The sequence below is a fragment of the Pleuronectes platessa genome, chromosome 4 (assembly GCF_947347685.1).
Source record: "Pleuronectes platessa chromosome 4, fPlePla1.1, whole genome shotgun sequence".
Classification (NCBI taxonomy): Eukaryota; Metazoa; Chordata; class Actinopteri; order Pleuronectiformes; family Pleuronectidae; genus Pleuronectes; species Pleuronectes platessa.
Window position 1 is genome coordinate 17,160,593 of NC_070629.1, and position 14,061 is coordinate 17,174,653.

General features: G+C 41.4%; 1 pseudogene; it reads left to right on the forward strand.

The window, feature by feature from the left end:
• Positions 1-10,317: 10,317 nt before the first annotated feature.
• Positions 10,318-14,061, forward strand: part of LOC128438464 (T-box transcription factor TBX5-like) — a 6,124-nt pseudogene continuing 2,380 nt past the window's right edge.

Here is a 14,061-nt window from a genome sequence, read left to right on the forward strand (position 1 = left end):
TTTGTCCTGTTTGGGTGTTTTTTTTTATCCAACTCTGAATTTTATGACCATCATTTAGAATTTCCACACTCTGCCATCTAAGTGGCCTGTGGCTTCATCCACATTTTACAGCAAAGACATCACAAACTTCGATTTTTCTTATCTTGTGATAAAAGTGTTGACTATGAAACTTTCAACTTTTATCTTTTGTTTTCTCTCTAAAATGTCCAACCTCCAGGCACGCAGAGGGTCAAGGCAAACGCAGTGACCCTTTAACACTGTCACCTTACAACACATGCACGCTATTGTAGATAAAACCTCAAGCGTGCACACACATGCCAATCTAGGGCCCGGAGGTTGTGTTAAGTGAAGTGTTTCACACGTCCAGAGCAAAGGTCCATTAGGTAAAACGCCTTAAACTCTGTCCTGACCTCCGTCCACTTCCCCTCTGTGCCGGCCGGTGCAGCTGTGAGGAAGACGTCTCCTCTGAACGCTTTCAATTGTGTCGTTAGGTACAAAAGGCCCCGAGTGCCTGGGAAATGTCAGCTGTGTTGAAATGAGTTTTCAGTCTGTTAAAGATGGAGCTTCCCTAAGGTACTGAGAGGACGCCCAGCAGAAACGTGTGAGGATGAAGACAGTGATGAAAGTTAGGGCGATTTCATTGAAAGAAAAACTATAACACAGTTGATGGAGGATAAACATGGTGGGGGGGAGGGGGGACAACATGTACAACATAATACAAAAGCAATCGTTGTGATGAATCTTTGTTTTTGCCATTTATAAAGTCAGTAAACTGAGTTTTTTGGCCACATTGACCAAAAATAATCTACTTCTCTATAATTCCGTGTCTCGGAAACAAAGACGTACATTTCTGTTCATGCGGCCATGGACCAGAAGCCCCTGGAGGTGGGACTTCTTGTCCAGAACGTAAAGGTCACGTCGCACTTCAGCCTGACGCCTGTGAGTGACAGCAGCTCCGAGGCCTCACAGACACACTGCTTCTCTAAATGTTAATGTTCCCACATGGACGACTCTGCGGCGGACTGCTCTGTCTCTCTTTCTGATGCCGTCACGCTCTCGTGATGTTAAATGTTACAGAATAATAGTCTCCCTGTACTTTTGGAGTTGTGTGTTTTATTGCTTGCAGACCAGTGTGAGGGACGTCTGTGTGGTGAAGGAGAAAAGTGTGTGTGTTTTGGACCATGCCTTATTTAATTGTGCCCCAACTGGTTTCCCTGCTTTCAGAGGACAACCACTAGAGGGAGCTGCAAGACACCACACTGAGTAGTGAGTGCAGACCATAAAAACGTGGTTAGATGGCGTTTGTAGAATAAAGTGCAATGAGCTCGAAAAGCAGCTTTTCTCCATCAACAGCTCACTTTAAAAGTCACTGAAACTTTACACAATGTCTCTAACTATCAATCCCAACATTTAAGTGTGGTTAAAATGAACAATTATGCCTGATGCTCAACAATAAAAGACAATGAATTATATACCGTAATGTGTCCTTCAAAATAAAAGCTTCACAGAAATAGAGGAGAAATTAGAGAATGATAAAACCTGTCAGTTGACAGGAAAAAGTTTTCATGAATGACATTTTTTCCCGGTTATATAATTTCTTCAGTTACCAATGCGTGTTAGTAATCTGATTCAGTTAAAGAACATAGGTCCATATCTGAGGAATTGTTGGCTGCACAAACTGATGCTAAACTGAGTTACAGACTTTATACAAAGAATCAGCAGAAGTGAGGGGCTCAGATATGTAATATATATATATATATAAGAATAAAAACTGTAGTCTAAGCACTGTATGGAGTCAGAGAAGGGTCAAACTATTTTTTTTTAGTTTGTGAAATGTAAGAAATGTTCAAAGCAGAATCAGCAGACTTCCTTTTCTCAAGATTAACTACAAATGCATCCTTATCCTTCTCCAAGATAAACTAAATCTGTCTACTTACATACGGGCTGTGTTGGAATTGTACATTTTGCTTAAGAACCTTCCTAACTGAGTGAAGTATTTCAGTGGCCGCCATAATAAGAGCTCATTGAATTGTGTAAAGGATAAGGAAAGGAGCTTCAATGATTCCTAACTTATCTCCTTCAGCATAGGAATCCATCCTTGATGAAAGCAAAGGAAAAAATACCACCCCACAATCTTTTGAGGCAGCAACATTTAAAGCTACACAACCTCATAGTTGCCCCTGGACACACCCAGGTAAATATAAAAAAGCTGGACGTGTCACACACGTCCAGTCAACAACAAACATATTGAACTAATTTGCTCAGCTCAAAACATCATCGTAAATAAACACAAATATAAAAGTCATTTTAATCGGCGGATTGTGGATTCCTATGTCCCTCATGTTATTAGTTTTTTTCAACATTGCATTACTGTTTGTATAATTTTCATTTAATTTATTATGTTATTATTTAAATTTGTATCATTTGAAAACATCTTTTCTCAGGACGAGTCATTCTATTTTGGACAGGACGTTTTTATTGTAACTTCCCCTGCACAGCCTACAGCAAAGAGCCCTTTATGTTATGTGCATTTCTTCTGTTATGAATTAAGTTGTTTATTAAAAAAACGCAGTGTGTACGTGGAGTCCGATTTTTTTTCTCTTGACCCCTTACTACATGGCTGAGAGAGCTCAATGCACTGCAAATTAAGAAAACACATGCAAATAGAAAAAACACACACACACGTTGTTGCAATAACGACAACGGAAATGTTTCCAGGGAAACAAGGGATGAACCTGGCAGTAGTTCCATGCAGCTCCATTACTACTGAGGAGTAGCAGACATGGATAACTTCACAAGCATAGAACTACAACTAGCATTGATGAAGGAGATTTCTGAGTTTGCTTCTGTTGACTTTTTGCCGTGCGTTGCAAGTTTTTTTCTTAATTTGCAGTGCGTTGAGCTCTCTGAGCCACCGTACCTTAGGGCTCATCCTTGACATCTTTCCTTCACCACCTTCCATCGGGGTCAAGGAATAGTGATTAGGAAAGGAGATGACGTTCCAAACGCACCAAGGGTGTTCACTTCACACCTGCCCTGCTCCAGCCTGAACATCTCTATAAAGAGTAAGTAATCCCAACAGATTAACACTGAATGCCTCAAATAAACAAAATCAACTGTCACTTGGTTTGAATTTACATCAGGCACACTTAATCATTTTATTAATTGTTATAAATTCAAATTGATTTGTGCTTTTGCCTATAGAGAACGTCTTCATTTCCTGCCTCGAAACTGAAATAGGTTGTAATTCACACTTCATTCACTCACTGACAGTCCTGAATAAATTGGAATGATTGGAGTTAAACAGCTTACATAAATATGTTCTTCTCTAGACAATTGTATTTTTTATAATCTCAGTTGTAGATATCAGAATTTAAATAAAATAGATACTAATGTCTTTGTCTTTTTTTTACAGGGGGGGCGGTTTTGTCCATAACTCTCATGCATTCTGCTGATACATGCCGATTGGTCCATTAAAGATTTCAATTTTAACTGTTGCTCAGTAACATTTTGAATATAAGGGCACTGAATGAAGTTGAACGACCCTTGAAGCATGACCAGGAGGATCTTGATGTTTGACAACCGACTGTAAATCTGACTAATGTTAGAAGTTGCTAACTAGTCATGATGGCATTAATAACTCTAATCCAGCTCAATACATAAACAGGCAGAATGATGAAGGCAGTAAAAGACCGACAGTGAGGTGTGCCACCAGGATTGAATTGGCAGAAATCTAATCTAAATGAACAATATCTTTTGTCTCTTATCCTTACATTGAAAAATGTAAGGAAATGGCCAGAAAAATAACTTCTACGATTGAATCCAAATCATGACTGCCCCCTTCCCAACCTGGGAGTTACAAGAGTGGAAGTTCTCCCAGTTTCAAAAATGTTCTGGTTTCTAGGAGTAGGTTATTATCTCCAGGAGGTTCTATTTTCCTGTCTGTCTGAAGGGAGGATTACTCAAAATACTAAACCTGTGTCCATGAAATTACGTGTAGTGGCTTGACCAAAGACGAATCCATTAAATTTTGCAGCAGATCTGGATAAACGGGTGATATTTATTTTGTACTCTCTTAAACATGGCGAGACAGTGGAGGAATTTGATATCTGAGTGCTCTTCTGGTAGTAATGATATTTCAAAATATCAATCTCATAGGCATCTTTTGGGTAAATCTGTTCTTTCGTGTCAGACATGATTGGAAATCTGTCATTTATACAGTGCTAAAGACAAAGAGCTTAAGATTTGGTCTCAATGGCGGGTGAACATAGATTCAGTCGACCACTATTGCTTGGCGACATTAATATGATAGACTTAACTAGTTTAGATTTAGTAGTTTAGTTGTAGATAGTTTGCATTCTCACTGGGATTGTTTGACTGATTATTGGTTGAATGTTTGTGTTCTGCTCATCTGAGTCAGAGATGAGTCACTGGAGCTCACGGCCGGGGGCTCAGTGCTCGGCTGACTCTTGACAGGCTAGCAGCTTTCTGCTGGTAATGAGTGATGGGAAGAGTATTACTATGAATCAACTCAGAAATTAAAGTCACATGACTTTATTTCTCAATCCACGATGTCTAGATTAAAAATGGAGCAAGTAATGACTGTAAAGATTAGTTGATTTCCCTGTGTGCGGATGTGTTTTTTTAGTTTTCGGTGGAATCCTTTGAGTAAAAATGATGTGTGATATCTTTTGCCACTAAACCACTAAGTATCTGATCTGAAGTTGATTTTACAGTTAGTCACATGACACACAGTGACTTTACAGAGGAGCGTAACATTTAACTAAGCCTGTGCAGAAAGCCATGTTTCTCTAACATGTGTAATATGAAGTCATATTAATGTGGAACAGGTTTCCCTTCATCTGGACTCTGAGGCCCCGTCTGGACCACTGCCAAACCCCCACCCTCCACTGTTCCCACATCAGACCGCCTTACACACTGGAGGCGGGGGGTTGGTTGGAATGTATTTTGCCCTGTGTGATGTGATTGTTTGCAGAGGAATAGGTTGACCTTCACCTCTAATGCCACACACACTTGCTCAGGCCGAGCTGGAGGTGTGCGAGACAGACCTGCTGAGTGCAGGAGGTCTGGGACCCCTTCACCACTTCCTCCAGACGGAGAACAGAGGATCCAGTCAGCTGAAGCCAGGATGGGACAATAATGAGCTGTCCAGCCGCCACCACCACCACCTCATTTCAGGTATTATTGCCTCTCTCTCTCTTCTGCTGCATTAAACCAAGCAACTAAAGCATAAAACCATATGAAGATTTATATCATGGAAAGAAAAAAATACAGATTTAGAATTGGATTTATTTGTCAAGTTTTTAATGGTAGAGCAACAAACATGTCATAGTAAATGCATGCAGGTAAACACTAAACCTAGAGAATTTGATCTGTGGCGCTCACAGCATCCTCCTGTTGGATATTAGTTTTCTCACTTCTCACAGTCATTTAGGACAAGGTCCTGCAATCCGGTTTAACAGAATAAAACACTGAGTTCAAGTTTTTCAGGTATAACGTTTTTTTTTAATAGGTTATTGAAGAATTATTACAATTTCAGTTATTGCTTTTATTTATTAAATGAATTATTTATTAACACTTTTACTTTTAAGTGAAGTCGAGGGAATTATTATATCTAATGGATTTTAAAAAGCTGTTTAATAACGATAGATATTCTGCCTTGTTATTGAGCTGCAGTGATTGGATCTTTTGTGAAAGATATTTTATTGTGAACACAAAAAACTAAAATTAATTTACTTTTATAAATTCAACTGTGTCTCCAACTCATTTGTTAAGACGGATCATATATGTTAGTTTTATAATTACACCCTTTAATGGAGGAAGTTTAACTTAACTTTTCATAAATCTTTTATTTGATGAAACTGTATTTTTCCAGAAATACAGAGTCTTAAAATTTCCGGAATGAAATAGCGGGTGCTTGGGATCCATAGTCTGTTGTTCGAAGCTCAATAAGCGTTATTATGAGTTTAGGATGAGCAGCAGGTCCCGTCTCGCGTAGCTTATATTTTTCTCGCGTTTTTTTTGTTTTTTTATCATTAATTTTTATTTCACTCATTTAATGATACAGTTGCTGTATTGTTGCAACTGATAAGAACATATTTGTCTTTATCTCTGACCCGGAAGTAAATCATTTCTGATCAACATTGTGGCCTATTGACTCGAGTTTTTCAAATATAAAAAAGTTAACGCCATGCTGTCTAACTTTACAGCTACTTATCATGTCTTTTTTGCATAACATGTTTTAGTGCTATATTTCGATTTGCCAACTCAGATTTCCCCCGTTATCTGGAAAAATTGTAATGTAGTTCAAATTCTCAACAAGCTCCAATTAACCTCGACTGCAAACACTTATTATGAATGTGATAAACATTTTAGGGTTATTCTACAAACTGCCGCAAAAAGTATAATTCTATAATATTTTAAAAAGATCACTGATAAAATGAACCACGGGATGTTTTCGTAACATATATCAGAATATAAATTATTAGGTTACTTTTCAAAAAGTCGTTTAAACCAAAGTTAAGATCTGCTTGTTGTTTAAATACAAGTGGCAACTTTAATACTTATGTATGGACGACTAAATTATTAACTTAAAATGTGTTAAATTATTTATCCCTATTCTGATATAATCTGAATAGCGATGAATAATTAAATTTGAATCGCACTTCAATAACAATCTCAGAAAGACATGAGCTTAAATCTGGCACAGACAGCGCCTGTGCGTGTCTGAGTACAAAATTGATAGGCTTATTGGCAGGGTATCAGAGCAGATCGGAAACTTGATGGGTCCCTATACACACACACACACACACACACACACACACACACACACACACACACCCACGCACACAAAGCTCCCGCGCGCAATCACGCACACAGATCCCATCTCACTCAGTGGCAGCGGCGCGCTCTCACTGCATCACCCGCGTGTCGCTGCGCTGGGAGAGGCTGTGCACCGCGGTGCTGGGGACGAGAAGGTCTATCATCCTCGGATTTCTATCTAAACACGGTAAGAGCTGCTATTGATGCTTTTCGTGCAAAGTGTAGACGCATGCATGTGCGCCAAAAACGACAAATTCTCCCGCGCAGAAGGGCGATTTTACGCACAAGATTCCCCTACATATTCCAATTTGGTTAAGTATTTATTCCAAATATGTAATGTGATGTTTGGTTTAACGTTCAAATTAAATGTTATTATAGAAACTACGGTAATTTGTGCTGCAGGTTATTTGGATCATGTGCGTCTTGGCATGCCTGTCGACACTGAGCTGCAGAAACATATTCCACATTCCGTGTTAATTAATAATGGGAGGACGGTTCGCAGGTCAATGCTTACATCTGTACAAATCACTGTAAATTAGACTGTGCCAGGCTGGGTGAAGGAACGTGGAAAGAGGAGAGAGGGGGGGAGGGGGGCTGTAGGAATCGGTAGAAATATGGATAACGGAGGGATCCGGCATGTTGACCCGCTGGTGACCCCGTCAACTTTCAACTCTGGATGCCTCCGGGATCTCCAGTAATCCAGTCAAAGTGATGCGCCCTCGCATCAACCCGCTGCTGCTGCCGCTGCTGTTATAGGCCTCCTCTGCCTGCATCTGTAATCTACTGTGAGATAATATGCGTGTCCGTCATGTGAGATTAGGGCTGTGGGGTTTTGTTGTTTTAGGAAATTCACAAACCAAGTCCACTCACTCGGATGTATTTATGTTGTACTAAAGGTAGTGGCATACATAAAAAGACTGATTATGATGATGATGATGATGATGATGATGATGATGATAGTGCAGTGCCCTCTCCACCAGTCAAAATAAACCCTGTCATGTATTTGTCAACCATCTTTGGGTGATGTGGGATGGGAGATGAATAACCATCGGTAAACTCTGCGTAAAACAACAAAAACCACCATTTCCTTTTTGATTCTGGTTAAGTCTCTGTCGGCTTCAGTAAAATGTTGTCACCTCTTATAAAATATCTGTGATCAGCCACAGTTCTAATGGATTATCATTTATTTTCAAGATATCCACAGTTGTTTATTTACAGATTACAGGAAGGTGAGTGGCACCAAATCAGTCCTGGTCATGTTGTGGTGTGACTTGATATCACCAGTGTGTATGATTGATGCTGCAGTGGCAAACAGTTAATGTGAGAATTGCTTTTGAAAAATAAATAACCATCGACCCGAGGGCGCGTGCGTATTGCTCAGTGCGTGGGTTTTATGTTTGTATGGCTGTGTGTGTTTGTGTGTGTGCGTGCTTGTACATGCGTTTGCGTGTGTGATTGGCCAGTGACGCAGCCATGATTTGGGCTGCAGATACCAACGCGCCGTGCAGACCTATGGGAGCGCGGAGCCGGCAGAAGGGGGAGGGCAGAGTGCGCGAGGCGGACTTGACTCCATTTGTAGTGGAGGATGCGATTAGGGGGGGTTCAGATCAGGGCTGCCTCCGCCACCGAGAGGGCAACGGGCAGGAGAGGAGAAAGAGACGAGGGGGAACTAGAGCCGCGGTGACCGGATCTCGGTCTGAGCCCGAGGGGACGGGAGGCAGTGGCGGGGACGAGCCGCGCGTCAGGCTGAGCAGCAGCGGGGAGACGCACGGAGGAGCCACCCGTTGGGATTTCGGAGCTGCTCGGGGAACATGGTGGATTTTTGAGAAGCTACACACGGCGACATTTGGAGAGTTGGATTTTAAAAAAAAAAGAGAGAGAAGTAATTGAAGGGAAACCCAAGCGAGGCTGCAGGAGCAGGATGAGCGTGTTGCCTGCAGGCAGAGCAGAGCAGCGTGTCTGAGGTAAAGGGCCTCAGAGAGATGCCATCCAAAACACACGCACACACGCGACTGACTAAATCTGGGCTCCCTACTTTAATGTCAGTGATGTACACTATTAAGAGCTGATTCTCTTTTAAACAGCAGGTGGTTTTAACTCGCACTACAGCTGATTAACGATTATGGAGGTTTCACATATTCGAAATGGAAAGGATCAATAGTGTAATTTATATAAACTGTAGATGCAATGCAATCCAATCTGGACATCTCGATATCACAGATTTGAATATACATGATCAATAACAAGCTGCATAACGAGCTGCATCCTTCAGCCTTCTTCGAAAACAATGTTAAATTGCAAGTTCGTGCACATTTAATCTCCTTTTAAGTGGGAGCCTGTAATCAGGATATTGGATTAGTCCTTGTCCGCCATTGTATTGTAATATTAGTAATTATCCCGGGGCCACTTTGAAAAGAGAAGATTGCAGGTCGCCCTAAATTGTGTTTTCTTTTTTCACCATAAAATAAATGATTAAAGGTCAGCCGCCTCTGTGTGTGTGTGTGTGTGTGTGTGTGTGTGTGTGTGTGTGTGTCCTGTAACAATAACCGTTTCTACCTAAGTATCAGATTATTAGACTTTATTATTGTTTATTAGACTTTATAAGTTTAAGAAAATCAGTGATGGTCTATGTTGATTAAAAAAAATGATATTTAATAATTGTATCATAGATTTGTTTAGACTTTGCCCAAACATAATTCAAACTATAAAACAAATTATTTTGTTTTACAGGCCGTGAACTATGAAATTAAATATGTTCAGTGACATTCACACACAGTCAAACAAACAGCTGGTTGTCATAGAACAGTTTCATATCAATTTTTTATGTGTGGAACAAGAGAAACCAAAATCAAACCTCCAAAGACAAATGCAAATAATCATGACCTCTCTCCCTCTGCCTGTGTGTGTGTGTGTGTGTGTGTGTGTGTGTGTGTGTGTGTGTGTGTGTGTGTGTGTGTGTGTGTGTGTGTGTGTTTCAGTGGGACATGGCAAACGGAGGGGACCAGTTCGGCCTTGCAGATCGTCCGGACTCAGACTGCATGGATTCCCCGAAACAGACAAAACAGGAAAATCCCAGCTTCACCTCAAACGCACCAGCGTCCCCGCAGCCAGCGTCCAGTCCGCAGGTACACACCGCTGAGCCGAATGAGAATATACATTTTATTTATTATTCTCTTAATCTATCTTCATGTGCTAGTTGATATGTGTTTTGTGTAAATTGTGTACATTTTTGTATTGATATGCAGAACAGAGGAAAAAATATTCAACTCACTGTTTATTATTTAGTTTAGAATTTACCGAGGTTTCAAGTACCTTTATTTCAAGTGCACGAATTATCATAAAATTACTATATAAACCTTTTTAAATTTTTTATAATTTTTTGAACAATTGAATTTAATATGCAGTGTGTCCTGCTGTACTCGGATGTTTCCTCTCCATATAACAGTGAGCACTGTTTATATTTCTTCGCTGCAGGGGATGGAGGGAATCAAAGTTTTCCTCCATGACAGGGAACTCTGGACCAAGTTCGATGAAGTAGGAACTGAAATGATCATCACAAAGGCTGGAAGGTAGAAGAAGAGGAAACTATTATTTATTTCCTAGCCTGCGAAAAGAGTATTTATTGAATGTATCATATGTCTTTATTTTTTAATGAGGCCACACATTAAATTAAAACATTGTTGGCTGGAATTAATGAACAAGTACCTTTTTTCTGAAGTACATTGTCCAAACTTCATTCCTGGGACAAAATGTACAAAATGCATGTTGGAATGTCCTCAGGGGACGTTTTCTCTCAGAGGCCTGTGTGTGTATTAATTTGATAAACTAACCTCATGTCTAATCTGCTCATGCTGTGAGGTCAGTGCTGATGTATAATTTTGAATTCCTGGATGTGTGTGCTCTCTGTATAGGAGGATGTTCCCCAGCTACAAGGTGAAGGTCACAGGCCTCAACCCCAAAACAAAGTACATCCTCCTCATGGACATTGTCCCCGCGGATGACCACCGCTACAAGTTTGCCGACAACAAATGGTTGGTACACGGCAAATATTGAAATATTTAAGTAATTGACTAAACATTAAAAGTATCGTTTGAGGGACTATAAAAAAAACAAAACTGTAATAATGGAGAGGTTGTGGAGCAGTTGGCCTGTGAAGGTCAGCCTCCTAACTGACCTATTATTATATATTTCATCACCAAAAGATAAATTAAAATGATTGATCTGCTCATGTGAAAACAAATAAAAGCATATATCTATTTATTGATCGACACAGGTTCTCATATAAGGCTTTCGTCTCGTGTTTTCATATTTGGGCCTGGTCAGAAATATCAGTTCTTCAGTGGTAAATCGTGTCCACTCCATCTCCACACACACACACACACACACACACACACACACACACACACACACACACACACACACACACACACACACAGTGGTCTCTCCTTGCACTGGCTTGGCCTAGTTCCTCGTGTTTCCCCCTGTGTCTGTCTGTCGGTTGAATCAGAGTGTGAAGGGTTCACCGGGCGGACATACGACACAGACCGGATTAAGGTCTCCCGTTCCTCTCTCTATGTGTGTGTGTGTGTGTGTGTGTGTGTGTGTGTGTGTGTGTGTGTGTTGCGCTGAGGGGTAAATCCGATCAGACTACAGAGAGAGCCGTCAATGCTCTTGTTCCTCAAAGCATCAGACACTGGTTATTACAATGTAACATGGCCGGAAACCGGAGTTTTTTTGGGGGGCGGGGGGGGTTTAAACTCGCCGTGACACAACAAGTCCCGGCTCAGTGCGTAATGGAGGCGCTCGGTGTTTATGGAGATAAGTCGGTGCGAATCTGGAGGCACTTTCCACGGATAAAGTTTTTAGTGTGTTTATGTGGGTGAGGGGCGATCAATCTCCTCAAATATAAGAGACTGTTCATTTGCTGCAAGATGTCACACAGGGACATTTATTTTTGTCCTTTGTCTTTCTTTCTTTCTTTTAAATCCCAGGTCACGTTATTTGACCTTTCAGTCTTTTATAGTTAAAATACTAGCCAGACTAAATGTAGCTGTAAAGAATAATATGTAATAATTCAAATAAAAAGAAAACAGGCTATATAATAACTATTTCCGCAAGGCCTTTATTTTTTCATTCAGAGAAATATTCTTTAGTCCTGACTTTACGTCTCCTCTTCTTGGTTCGTTGGTTCTAGTGAAATATATATCAGTTTTAGGCGCCTGACACAACGTCTCTCCGGAAGAGAAATAGCAGAGGCCACAGCGACTTTGGAATAGATCGAGTTCATTTGAGTCCACTGAGCCAATGTCCAGATGTGATTATCTGCGTTAACTTCAGCATAACACGTTGCATTTAGTGTCTGTCTAATTAAAGCAGCAGATAGAGGCTCTGCAGCCGGCGGCACAGGCCTCCTGTCTGCACCACATGGCGCCGGGCAGGGCAGAGCGCAGCCGCTCAGACAAACCACTGCGTCCCACTGAGGGCCAGTCTCTGACTATTCGTGTGATCTAACGCTCTATTTGTCTCGGCTGTGTGTAGGTCGGTAACGGGGAAGGCAGAGCCCGCGATGCCGGGGAGGCTCTACGTCCACCCGGACTCTCCCGCCACCGGGGCGCACTGGAGCCGTCAGCTCGTCTCCTTCCAGAAGCTCAAACTCACCAACAACCACCTGGACCCGTTTGGACACGTGAGTCTCTCTTATAGTATTTTTTTAATTATTTTGCTTGTGGTGGATCTTTGTGTCGGCACAGCTCAAACAGCAGTGTGTTTCCTTATCTGCCTTTTTATTTGAAAGTTAATATTGTTGCAGGCCCTTCATTTTAAACCTTCAAATAAAAGGTAGTTTAAAAATACCACATGAGGATACAAGTCACAGACTCCCGAACACCGGCCACACCAAACACCCACAGTGTTCTTTTTACATAAATAACTCTGAGTGGTGTTTTTAATCTTGAGAAGAATGATTACACAAACTTACTACAGCCTCAACCAGGGGAGCTGGTTCAGAGGTGCGCTGCAGCTGGCGGCACACACAACACAGCACAAATCAGCAGGAGGGACACACTTCAGACTGATTCAGGGCCAGTCTCCCTCCTGCAGCACCAGCACACCAGTCACAGTGTGAGGAGGCCGCGTGCTGCAGCCTGCACAACGGGATCCAAAGCGCGCCAGCAGCCGAACACTGCGCGCACGCGTGTTTCTCAGGACGCGCGCTCAGAAACCGAGAGAAACGCGCTCTTCTCGGGCCTGGGAAATCACAGGCTGTGGTTTCAGAGACTTTAAAGTCCATTAGCTGATGCGTGTCAGCGGCGGACACGTCACCGCGATTAAACTGAGCTCCCAAAACAAGAGCGCTCCAATTAAAACGCACTTGTGGAGTTGGTTAGTTTTCAGTGTCGTGGGAAACAGTTTAGAGTTGTTATATTTGTTGCACCATTGATATGTTAAAGCTAAAGATTTAACAATGATAAAACCTGTTGAATAAAGACACTGCTGCAGTGTATATGTGTTCTTTGGTTTGGGTTGAAAGAAAAAACCCTCACAGGTGCCATATTTGACAAAAAGATTAAAATATTCACTATATATAATCATCTTATTTTAATTTGGCAGCATGGGTTAATGTTAGAATATTTTGGGGCATTTAGATGAAGATAAAACCATCATTAGTATTTTTTTGTAACCAGAACAAGAATAAAAAAATCTCTCATTATTCCGATGTTCACACAAGACTCATGCCCACATTGTTTTTAAATCTCTGCAGTCTTGGAGAAAGGTGACATAAAAACAAAAAAACAATCAATTATTAATGCCTGTCTCATCTGGACTCGAACATTTTGATCCTGCTGGTCTGTAAAGCATGATTCTCTGTCTTAAAGTGTCATGTCAGTGTATAGGAATCTGGCTATCTTGACTCTAGGTGGGCTTATACCTTCCACATGTTCTTGATAGGCCGGATCCCATGCAGCATCTGCTGGTGTGTGTTTTCTGAAAACTCACACACCAGCAGATGCTGACAGTTCCGTCAGCCTCACCTTCTCAATCTCTCCCCCCGTGCAGATAATACTCAACTCCATGCACAAGTACCAGCCACGTCTCCACATCGTCAAGGCGGACGAGAACAATGGCTTCGGCTCCAAGAACACAGCTTTCTGCACCCACGTCTTCTCTGAGACCGCCTTCATTGCCGTGACGTCCTACCAGAACCACAAGGTGGGCTTT